This window comes from Sander vitreus, chromosome 4 (assembly GCF_031162955.1).
Source record: "Sander vitreus isolate 19-12246 chromosome 4, sanVit1, whole genome shotgun sequence".
Classification (NCBI taxonomy): domain Eukaryota; kingdom Metazoa; phylum Chordata; class Actinopteri; order Perciformes; family Percidae; genus Sander; species Sander vitreus.
In genome coordinates this window covers 23,507,648-23,520,783 of record NC_135858.1, presented here as the reverse complement: position 1 = coordinate 23,520,783, position 13,136 = coordinate 23,507,648, and the positions used below count along the sequence as shown (strand labels likewise).

Sequence of the window (13,136 nt, the reverse complement as noted above, 5' to 3'; positions counted from 1 at the left end):
AATGCTAATGCCAGTATTTTCTCCTTTTGAAATTTCCGTTCTGTGGTGGAATTTATGTTTGTGTTTTGGCCTGTGTTGTTATCAACTGCCCAGTTTGACAGCCAGGCCGGGTTGCCAGATATACCTGTAAAAACGTAAACCCAGCGTACTACAGCTGTAATGTTAGTACAGCCATGAAAGCAGCAAACAAACGAACAGGATCAACAGAGATAGATTCTACCCGTCCTAAAAAAAACTGAATAGTTCTAACAGTTACAGCGTAACCAGATATGTAACAAACCCCGGGTAAATACTGAGATGTATTTGAAAGATGGAGACAGCTTAGAGCCCAAAAGGACGCCGAGTTGGCTACTTTCCTCCTAAACAGGTAGCTAAGCATTAGCTTCAGGCTAATTTATCACGGCTACAAGGGACGGGCATTTTATGTCATTTCAACATTTGTGTAGCTACTCACATTGAATTATATAGCTAGAGTACCCGAGTTGGTTACACGCAAAAATAATTGAGACACAGCCAGTAAAGTGATCCCGACTGGTCCTGGCTAACGCTGCCATGCTAACCCTGCTAACTGCTAACGTTACCGGGCGAGGACCAGGCAAGCGGGCCACGGCTGTTTACACGGCTGACAACGGTGAGCTAAGGTAGTGTTATTTTTAGCGGATCCAACCGTAATTCTAAACCGAAAAAGTGTGTCTGTCTGTTGGGTACAGAGCTCCGCGTGAGCACAGGCTTTTATGACTGTCAATATTGCCAGCATTTAACATTAGCTACTCCACTGTGCTGTGGAGTAATGTCTGGCTATATGAGACAAGCATCTAGCAACATTGTTGTGGGTGCCGCGGTCTCAGTCTGGTAACCTCCGTGAACTTCGGATCTGGGGAGGGGCTGGGGAGATGACTCTCTCCAGTATTTTGAATTTGTACTGCAGTAACTATTTTAAACACTAGCTGTCAGTATTACATATTGTACCTTTAACATTCTCATATACTCTCGCACACATCCATCCAGACACACATTTACTGTATCTGTCACTGGAGCTGCCCTCTGAGCAGGGTCCAAAATTAGCACCATCTACTAGCCAAATGCTGGTCGAATATGCAAGTGGCTGGCAGATTTGCTTCATTAACCAGCCGAAAAACAATGGTAATCTATTTGGCTGGTAACATTTGATCATTCACTAGCCCTTTGGCTGGTGGACACAAAAGTTAATTTTGGACCTTGCCTCTGAGCACACCTCCTGTATGGCGAGATCTTGGCCACATTATTCAAATGCAGCACTTTTTCTCTCTTGGGACAAACTGCGTTGCTGCTGCTGTCCTCATCACATTCAAGTCCTATATATAGAACCCCATTCAATAATTCACACTGCTGTAAACAGATAGATGAGATGACCAACCTGACTCACGTGGAGAAACTCTTTAAGGTTTTATGTAATCTGAAATCGCTGTCGAGACAATTGGATTATAAAACAAAGGGAGATCGATACAAGAGAGCAGCACTACAACAGGCCTGAAGGAGAACTTTGTGTATAAAGTGTTTTACACCTTGAGGACAGTTCGGATAATCCCAACAGCACAAAAGACATCTACATGTGTACTGCAAACTAAAGCCCATACCAATGTGTGCGTTCATTTGAAATCTTATGCTATTTTGCAAACGGAAATACACTCTTCTCAAGCTTAATATCACTGCTGACATTCCCTGGTAAACTACTCCAGCCCTACAAAGCATCCTGACGTCCCAGCTGCAAACATGAGTGCTGCAGGTAAACAAAATGTGAATGAACAAAGACAATCTGTAGCCGCTCTTGCCGCCCTCGATAAGGAAACCTTGATAACCCTCAGCGGCTCAGCAGTTAGCAGTAGAGGATTGTAGTTGTGCAGTTCCCCGGTACAAATATGTGTAGCTGTATCTGTCAGCTGAGTAGTTTAAACACATGCCAAAAAAAAAGGTGTTGATGCTGCATCCAAACAAATAAAAAGTGAAACAAGAGAATGCGCTTGTAGTGCTTGTAGAAATATTTCAGGCAGCCAACAACGATTTGTCAAAACCTCCGTAGAATAACTGAAACTCATTCCTGTTTCTCTACAATATTCACGATCATTAATAATACAGAAGTCCTGGACACAAGCAGACTTAAACACCTACAATAGTCCTCTTTTTAGCTACTAGCAGAACACATTCATACCTCAGACCGAACTGTCAGTGGTCAAATTGCATTGTGGGTAATATGGGTGCCAGATTTTGACAAGGAAGAAGAATGCATGGAATAAAAAAGTCAATATCTTTGGTTCTGCTACATTGATTTTGATCCTTTTTGAGTCTGACAACATTATAGGAGTGCAATGCTTTATCAGTGGAGTACTCTTTTAAAACCCATACCTTTAATTAGTTAGGCAAAGATCAAGGTCCATGTGTACTTAAGCTAAGATGACTTTCTTTCTAACACTAAATACACACACAAAACGCCATACTTAATTCATTGAAGTTAGAATGAATCTTCTGTTATAGGAGAGCAAAAACTACTGGAAAAAAGCTCACAACTTCATATTCAGCTACACAACTACAAGTATACAACTATAAGGTCTAAAAGTAGTCGTGTGATTACAGATCAGAGCAGTTGTAGTAGTACTGAACCTGGTCTCTCTGCAGGCGCTCAGTCCTCAACAGCGTCACTCCAAGTCTTTTCTGACAGCTTTCAGGGGAACTAGCATCTGAAACTTAGAGTCAAAGAGCGTCACCGCTCAGCTGCAACCATGACACATCCTGCGGTCTAGCACACCTTTTCCACACACGTGCACACTCATGCACACACACACACACACACACACACACACACACTGAACTTTGACATATCCCTGAGAAGACACACCAGGCCATCAATAATTTGCTAGGGAGGGAGAAAGGGAGGGTGGACACTTGAGGGCTCTCCCTTGTCACACACATTCATTAGACAGGTGCCATGTTGTCGGGCAATTCAGAGACAGACCGAAAGAGAGAGGAGGACAAAAGTTACTCATCGCAAAGTTAAAGATGGCAGACAGGAAGTACAGAGGGAGGAGACGGCCACACAGGTGGGTAGATAAAGCCGGCTCTGTGGAGGACAGACAGGGATGAGTCAACATCGGGGTATCAGGTCAGCCACGCTGCATCCTCGCAATCAATACAGATTGGCCGATGTCCAATGAATGACACGTGTGGAGAATGAATAGTCTGAGTGTCTTTCAGCTGAAGGGAACCATGTCTGAGGCCAATATTAAAATTCAATGATGCATGTATACATGAATAAAAGAATACTCTCACAATAACAAATTATCTTGGGAGGACACCTTTTGAGAGCATAATAAATGCCTAAACATTTCAATACACAAAGCTCTTTTGTTATTTAGTGTGATGCTGTGAATGAAAGGAATCAGAGCAGGCAGGTGTGTATGAGTCAAGAAAGACTCAAATAAAGCCAGTTGTCTATTCACACAGACAGATGCTCATCTCCCTATTATGTGCCATCAGGTTTCTCCCTGTGGGGCTTAACCATTTGACCCTGGTGTTATATCCCATTATTGCAGGAAGTAATATATGACCCCCATGCAGGCAAAAGAAGAACTGAAAGGGCTGCAGGTCTGGTATAGAAAACACAATCTTATAATTGAGGCTGTTGTCATGATCTACCACTTCACTCTAAAATATTTAAGCATATTTTCATTATTTATAATATTTGTATTTTAGTTATTCAATTTGTGAATATTTGCTGTTTTTTTCCTTTCAGCCTTTATGCTAAGCTAACCATCTCCTAGCTCCAGCTTCATATTTCACGGACAAATGACATCGACTTTCTCATCTCACTTTCTGTAAGAATAAACATATTCTTCAAAATGTCTAACTATTCCGTTAACTCTGCTGAGATACCCAACACCTTGCTCAAGCTGCAGAGCTCCAGTCACATCATCTGACATTATATTATTATATTATATTAAATGAAAAATGCAGGAAATGCAATGGAAATTTAGGAATTAAATTAATTCAATGCAAATCAAAAAGAAAAAGTTAATGCTTTTAGATGTAGTACATTGAAACAATCACCACAAGCTCCATTTAGTGGCTGTTCTGGAGCTTTCCATCATATCACACAAGCTTCCTCAGCAGCTGTCATGGAATTGCAGAAGTGTAAATGAACGTTTTTCCGGTGGCTTAAAAACCACAAACTGAGAGACTTACTGATATCATTTTAGTTTCACTTCACATTTACAATTCACTGTAGAGTGAGGGAATTAAACCCACACACATACTGTGGCCTACTGGTTGTCTCAGATTAAAGAGGGAATAAAACATGCCTGCAAAATTTACCAAACAATACCATTTAATATTCTGTGTAGAGCCACTTTTTCATACTCCAGGTTAAAAGATTTTAATCAATACTCCAGGACATGTGTGAAGGACCTCTGGGCTCTCCATCCCAGTTTCTTTGTAATCAATAACCTTTGTTTTTTTTCACTGCTCAGTGCAGAGTCAGTGTGATGGAGTTTATTAAAGCCCCTGGTTCAGCTGCTAAAGTGCACACACTGAAGATGATACAGGGCAGGAATATGAAAGTGACTCACTCAAAGACAAAAGACAGTGCAGCTGCTAAAAGCTTTGAGAGCCATACACACACACACACACACACACACACACACACACACACACACACACACACACACACACACACACACACAAAGCCTCTGTTGTTGTATGAATGAGAACTCCTCTGGGCCAGAGGCTCTGGCAGTTAGAAGAGAGATCCACTGAGAGGAAACACCATCAGTGATGCAGCAGGCAGTATGTAGGCGGCTGTTCAGCCAACAAAGTGAAAACAGCTTTTCCAGGTATAAATATGCCTAGTAGCAAACACACACTCAAATACACCCATATGGAAACAATCTGTGCTAAACGATTAGTCAATTGATTGATTAGTCGAGCAACTAAGAATTTAAATATAGATACAGTATATATAGAATCAATTAATTGTTTCAGTCATTTTTCTCATAAAAATGCAAAATATTCTCTGGTTCAAGCTTCTCAAATGTGATTATTTACTGCTATTCTTTGTCACATATACATTTAGGTTTTGGAGTGATTGTTAGAGAAAATGAGGTTCTGAAGATGTTAATTTGGGCTAAGATAACTTGCTATCTCAGATTTCTGCAAGGTAAATCCAAACAGCTAGCTAGACTATCTGGCCAATCTGTTGCACAACTAAAACAACCTTTGAACGTAGACATGTTCCACCAAAACAAGTTCCTTCCCGAGGCTATTTAGCAGCGGCACCGTGGCTCCTTTCGGCGCTTAGCGCCGCACATGACGATTGTGACTGGTTTAAAGAAATGCCAATAAACCAGAGCACGTTGTTCTCCCATCCCGGAATGCTGTGTGGACTAGCCAGACCTTCCTCCGCAGCGCTGTGGAGGAAGGTCTGGCAATGCAAGACTACCTGAAGCTCAATATCAGCAAAACCAATGAGCTGGTAATGGATGACCAGAGGAACAGTATATGGGACAAGAATGGGATAGAGATGAGGTCATAGTGAGCTTGACTTTTGACCTCCAAAATCTAATCAGTTTTTCCTAGAGTCAAGTGGATGTTTGGGCCAAATTTGAAGAAGTTTCCTCCAGGCGTTCCTGAGATATCGCTTTCACATGAATAGGACAGACGGACAACCCGAAAACATAATGCCTCTGGCCACGGCTGTCACCTACGTGGAGGCATAACAACAACTTCCTAAAGCCAACTTGTGCTTTCTGAAATTGTCATATCATTCTTTACTATTATCTACATTTTAGAGACCAAATGACTAATATATTAATTGACAAATAAGATCTGCAGATTAATCAATAATAAAAATAAATGTTAGCTGCAACCCTACTTCAAACATGCACTACTCACTGCTCCACGCCCATCACACAGACGCCATTTTTAACAAACCCTGTCGCCATGGCGACACCAAGCCCTTCTCATTACTCCTCTTTTGGCTCTAAAGCACTTCACTGACACAATTAATCGGACACACTTGAGTCTCAGAGGAGCAAAGCAAACCTGCAGCCAACAACCTCTAATAGCCTCTTCTTGTTGCTCTTAAGCTGTTTGTAATGTACCATCTATGGATTACATATTTCCGAAAGTGGAAGCATGCACATCACATGATGCAAATTCACAACCACTTATCCCACGGCACATACATTGCTCAATGAAACTTTGACTCTCTCTGATTTACATTAAACTAGCCTAATATGAAGTATGAGCAATCCTACAGCCATGCAACACTTGCTTCCAGCCTTTTTGTCTTGTGAGCCCTTGAAAAAAAGAAGCAATATGTACCTCAACGAAGGTTAGGGCACTTTGTGTCAACAGTTGAGAGTTTTGAGCAGTTCAACAAAACAGTGATTATTCTAGAGCTGCAAAGATTAATCGATTAGTTGTCAACTCTTAAATTAATCGCCAACTATTTTGATAATCGATTAGTCGGTTTGAGTAATTTTTTAAGACAAAAGTAAAAATTCTTTGATTCCAGCTTCTTAAATGTGAATATTTTCTAGTTTCTTCTCTCCTCTGTGACAATTAACTGAATATCTTTGAGTTGTGGACAAAACAAGACATTTGAGGACGTCATCTAGGGCTTTTGGGAAACACTGATCCACATTTTTCACCATTTTCTGACATTTTAGAGACCAAACAACTAATCGATAAAAAAATCAACAGATTAATCGACTATGAAAATAATCATTAGTTGCAGCCCTAGATTATTCCTTCTAAAATATTTAGTTTTTAAGGATTTTAGAAGCTAGAAATGGTCAGCAACAACATTAGAGAAGTTGGGAACTAGAGTGATCTTCATAGGTGATGCAACTAATGATTGGGCCAATATCCTGAAGCCCAATGTGATTTTTTGAACAGTGCACAACCAAAAAGTATTTGATTTACCATAATGTGAGACAGAGAAAAGCACAACATTTTCACATTGGGGCACCTGGAAATCAAAGTCAAAGTTTTTTGCTTGGAAATGACTTAAACAGTTAATCAATTATCGAAATAGTTGCTGATTAATTATCTGTAGATTAACTAATCAATTAATCGACTAACCATTGCAGCAGATTCTTTATTTCATTAGAAAATGTCACAAAAATAATGACAAACACCCATCACAGTTTCCTGAAACCTAAGATGAAGCATTTAAATGGCTCGTCTTGTCCAACCAACAGTCCAAACCCAAAGATATTCTGGATCCAATCACAAAAGACAAAGGAAAGCAGCAAATCCTCACAATTAGGGAACCTGGAACTAGATAAAACTTAACAATTTTGCTTAAAAAATGACTTTGAATGATCAACAGATTATTATTTTTTGTTTGTCCATTCATCCATCCATCCATTTGAGGTAAAACGTTTTTTTAAAAGTCAATTTACTAAACAAATCTTAGGACTGTCTATGTGACACATAGTATGTGTTCATGAATCATCAGGCAGGGACTTGGTTAACCTCTGGTTAAAAAAGCTGCATGGGTGGCCGGGTTGGATCAGTGGATAGAGCAGGCGTACATATATTGGGAGGCTTACGCCTCGACACAGAGGTCCAGGGTTCAAGTTCGACCTGTGACGATTTCCTGCATGTCTTCCCCCTCTCTCTCCCCTTTCTCACCTAGCTGTCCTATCGATTAAAGGCGGAAAAGCCCCAAAAGAATAATCTTTAAAAAAAAAAAGAGCTGCATGGCCGGACTGTGTTGGCATGAAGCCGTTGCTGGTCTGCACCATGCAGCCTGCTAGTTAGATTCTGCTGATTCAGCATCTCTTCTATAGGCACTGTGCAGCAGAGTCAGACGGTACGTCGGGGAATGTATAATCAGTGTCTGGGAAGATGCTTCCAGAACACCTCATACATAACACAACACATAGTAGATTTGCCTTTCATGACTGATTTGCTGAATCAGCTTTGGGTGAAAACTGGGAACTCTTTTTGGAACTCTAAACAAACAAATGTCTAAACCAAACAGGTACACCCAGATAAATGCTATGTGTGTATTATTTATAAACAGGAAATTTGTCAAGCTGAAATGATTAAACAAAAGGTCAATCGACAGAAAAATTATCTGCAACCCTTTTTCCATGATCATTGAAGAATTCAGACATTAAAATAAGTTTTCTTCTTAGAGTTAATAGAGAGATTTCGCACATAGCCTTAGACTTCTATTATAAAGTGAATATCTTTGGGTTTCTGACTGTTGGTTGGTCCAAACAAGCTTTTAGATTTAAAGCCATCCTCATTCTGGGAAATTGTGATTTTTAATCATATTCTGAATTTTTTTTTAGACAGAACGATTAATGGGTTAATCAAGAAAACAATCAGCAGATTAATCAATAATACAAATAGCTGTTAGTTAGTTGAAATTTGAAATCCAAACATATTATTGTTTAAAATACCATGAAAGCACTGTAAAGTCCTATACTAAGAAATAGGCCTGTTGCGATTAAATAAATTAATCGCACGATAAAAAAAATGAGCTCGATAATTTCTCCGGCCGCGATAATTTCCATTTGCATGCTTGTTTGTTTTCCTTGTCTCTCTCTCTCTCTCTCTCTCTCTCTCTCTCTCTCTCTCTCTCTACCAAAGAGACTGGAGGACCACTCTCGGTTCCTTAGCGTAACGAGGAGTGAACCCTCGCATGGTCTTTGTGTGGGGGGAGGTGGGACTCCAGGCGGAGAGAGAGAGAGACAGAGAAAAAAAAAAGAAAAAAGTATATGAGCGATTAGTCGGCGTCCTGTTTTCTCCCTTTCATTCCAAAGCACACAGTTGACAACCTGCAGGTGGAGACAGGCTCGGTACATACACGCCGCTGTGGACAGTCTCGCAATCGGTTTCAGGAAAGTGGCTGCATGTGTCCGACAATGCACAGAACATTAACTGGTACAAGCCTACAGCTGTCCGCGGATATGGTGAACTGAGACTCCGTTACCTGCTTGTCGGTCAACGGTTAATGATCAGTTATTTAATTTCATTGTGCTTTCTTTTGGAAGGCTGGCTGCCAAAAATCTCCACTTACTAGCTAATTAATTAGCCTGAGGTAAACGATAGCTATCAGTAAACAGAAGTGACGTGGTGGCTGGTGTCTGGTGTGTGCGCCAGTTTTTGTGTGTGCGCCAATGTTTGTGTATGTGTGTGGGTGTGTGTGTGGGTGTGTGTGGGTGTGTGTGGGTGTAGGTGGGTATGTGGGGGTGTCGGCCCGTCCCCGCAAAGCTCCGACCTGCAGACAGCAGAGGAGCAGAAGAAAGTAGCTGCACCTTCGCTAAAATGAAAACTGAAAAACAGAACTATTTTGATACAAACATTTACTCGCCATGTGGCAGATAGCCACATAGATATAGATATAATTTATTAATGATATATTATTTAAATTTAATATTTAGTGTTTAATAAATCATTGTTAAATGTAGGACAGAGTCTGTAGTCTATCGCACAAACAAACACTCGAGGAATGCTGCAAACATTTGACAGCCAGTACGAATTGCCTGGGAGAACATATACGTGTCACAAACGGCAATTCCACAACTGTACAACAACGTGAAAGACGACATACTGAAGGAGATCAAAGACATATTGTGGATATTTAAAATGTCTTCCAGTTCCAGTGTTAAATATTCTTTAGAAATAAAAGTTTATTGATCTTTCAAAATGTGTACCTGCATTATTATGCCATTATCATTATATTAGATGAAAATGGTCTCGGAACGACAATATTATCGTTTATCGCAATAATTTCTGGGACAATTTATCGTCCAGCAAAATTTGTTATCGTGACAGGCCTACTAAGAAATCATGTATGTGGCTAATATCACACACACGCGCACGCACACACACACACACACACACACACACACACACACAGCTAAATGTCTGTTAATTCAGAATCAGGTTCATCCTATAGCTTTTCATTTTCCATCACGGAGCTGCCTGTCATATTTCATTAAACACAAAACAATGAATGACATGTATTCTGTGCTAAGGCAGGACAATTCTTCTTATTGTTATTTCAAGTTAGTCTGCAACACCACAGTTCAGGCAGTTGCACAACACAGCATACCCTGGTATGTAATGACAGCTCTGTCCTTGCAACCCCCCCGGGCCTTTAAGGAAATGCAGCCTGCCTTTCTGCATGATCCCCTGTGAGGATCCTATCACAGGCTCAAATTACCTTACAGTTCAGGCCAAAGCCAAAATCCTGCGCTCATACAATGAGTCCCTGAACATGTAACAAAACATAGGAAGCTTTAAGATGATCCTTTCCATTCATGGGTGTAAATTATTGACTTGAGTGTTTGTCCATAGAGATTCGATACAGTAAAGCTTTAAAAAGATGCTCCAAATCAGCTCATTCAGATAGCTTCAGCAGTAGTAAGTAACTTTAAAACAATTGTAGCTTACTGTGTTGTGGTAATTCTCAGAGGAACTAAGATGAAATTTAAATTTTAATTGCATTGATCCAAAACTCAGACATAGATGGAAAGGCTTAGGATGTCTGAAGCTATATTCTTGGTGACCAAGGCAAAAGGGACTAATGGAAAAGAATAGGTTTAACTGCTTTTAATCAACTAACGTCAGGCGGGGCTCGTGAGCACCAGATGTGACATGCCAAGTTTGTAAGGGAAAATGGAAATTGGAAGCAAACAGTGGCGTCTATGCCCACTGGGAATAAACATGGTAAAAATCTATTGTTATTTATACAGATAAAGAAAAAAAGAGACTTGGGGTTTAGTAGTCAAAGTAATTACATTAGCAATGACGGCTCATTTGTCATTGCTCCTACAAAAACAGAGAGGAGTTAAACTGGGTGCCGCAAATCAAATGAGTGTCTCTTATTTGTCATGTGAATTAATCCAATCAGGCACTCATTCTAATAAAAGCCCTTTAACATGTGTCCACTCATGCCCATCTCTCTCTCTCTCTCTCTCTCTCTCTCTCTCTCTCTCTCTCTAAATGACCCTCAGCTATGATATTGCTATGAAATTCAAGACTGAATTAGTAGGCCAGATACTTGTGCATATGATTAATTCTCCAAACTAAATAAACCACATATATATGCTTAAATGACCCTCAAAAATCTAACTAGCGCACTGTTTACGTTATAATAATTTGTATTCCTTTTGTTGTTCATGGTAAAAAAATCAACACTATTCCTCAGTATTTAGTCCCTGCATCCAAATGATCCACTCATAAAGCATATCTGTGTTTGTTAAGGCTTTGCTGGTTGATTGGTTGGATTTGATGACCAGAAATGAGTTGAGATCATTTCCTCATAACAAACCACGTAGGGGGCTGAGGATCTCTACTCTTGTTGACAGCAAAAACACTGAGTGAGAATAACCATTATTTTTCTGAATAACAAATTCATGGTCATATTGCGTGTTTTGTCCAACTTACAGTGTAGAATGATTGCAAAACAGAGAAAGCATCAAATCCTCAACTTTAAAAAGCTGGAACCCTCAACATTTTTGCTTGATAAATTATTTAAGTGACTAAGCAATTATTAACACTGTTGTCGATTAATTAGTGATTAATCAACTGATCATTTCAGCACTAGTGAGAATGAGATGAAATGTACTGAAATCAAGGCTGACAATCTTTTTGTCCAGCACATGATAGGTGACACTCTAGATTACTCTGCTGCAAATACTACTCAGTTTAACAGATGCAAATATACTGAGTGACATAAAATGTACTTGGTCAGGCTGACAATCTCCTGCATACAGGAAATTACAGTATTAGTCTGTTGAAAAGACTACAGACAAATAAAGTGACTTTTAAGGTACTTTCACCAAGTTGGGAGACTTCAAAGCAGTAGAGGCCGAGATTTCCTAACCTTTAGCCATGCGTCAAAAACACTGGATCCTACACTTCCCAAAATGCAACTCAAGAGCATCTTCTGAAGACTTGGTAAATGCCCACTTCTTTCAAACTTCACACCTCCAATTTATGACACACTGCACATGTGTCGTCAGAGTCAAAGCTGAGACAATGCTGATATTGTTGTAAGACTCAACAGAAAAAGCTCCTCCAGAGCTACAGAAGACAGTTTAGCCTACTAATGTTTTTACAGGCTGAGCAGCGAGTCGAGTAAACGGAACTTCATGTGTGAACAGCGGAGTGGCCCTTTAAGACATGAGAAAGAACACAATGTTTTTTTAATGAATTGACTTCCGTTAAAGGTATAGGCGACATCACACTTTTGCTTTAGATGGTATTCAATTTGATATCTACAGATTAGAGATGCACAGTGTCCAGCAGCCTGTTGTACCACTGTACTGTACTGTAGCCCTATGCTGTATGCACGATGCAGCAGAGTTCAGAACCGTGGACAGAGCTCCCAGATCAGAGTCTGGCTCACATGGAGGTCAGCAGTTCTGATCTGATTTACCACCAGCTGCTCTCCAATGATAAATCAAAGAAATGTGCTGGTCTGGAGGAAGCACAGGCTCTCTCCCCAGGGACGATTTTGTTTATTTCGACATCCCTCCCTGCCCTCTGCTGCTGAAGCCACCACAGGCTGCTGCTGCGTCTCTCACTGCATCTTCTGCACATGCAACTCCTACTGAATGTTGTTAAATGTATTCTCTTATGTCAAACTGTAAATGTATTTTATATACACCCTGAAGCTTTTGGATTTTAAATAAGTGTCAAGAAAGCAGGAGTGCAGACTGGCAGTGGTTCAAGTTGCCCGCACTTCATCGCAAAACTGCAGGTTTCAGTGATGCAAACAGAGACGCTATAACAATAAATTTCCTTCTCAAAACAATTAACTTGTAATGCCATGGACTTTAATTTAGTCTCAGGAAGATCATCAGTGAGTGAAAACGCCTGTTCTCACCGATATTAGCTAGATGCAACGGTTCAGCACTATAAATTAAGCTACTTTATTCACAACTGAATAAACCTAAGCTAGCTGTTAATAACATGTAGGCTATGTGGTTATAAAATATTAAGAATAACATACCGAAAAGATATTTTAGTCCAGCTTTTTTGAATATTTGTAAAATGTAATCATTGTCTTCATCAGCAGAGATAGCCTCCGTTGGATCGCCTGTCGTTAGCTAGATATATCGCTGAAAGGAGCCCCC

General features: G+C 40.1%; 1 protein-coding gene across 1 annotated transcript in view; it reads right to left on the bottom strand.

Moving 5' to 3' along the window:
* pacsin1b (protein kinase C and casein kinase substrate in neurons 1b) overlaps positions 1-13,136 on the bottom strand; it is a 33,345-nt gene extending 20,209 nt beyond the window's left edge. The window contains exon 1 of the mRNA XM_078249074.1: positions 13,013-13,136. The gene's annotated coding sequence lies outside the window, so the exon portion shown is untranslated. The remainder of the gene's footprint in view (positions 1-13,012) is intronic.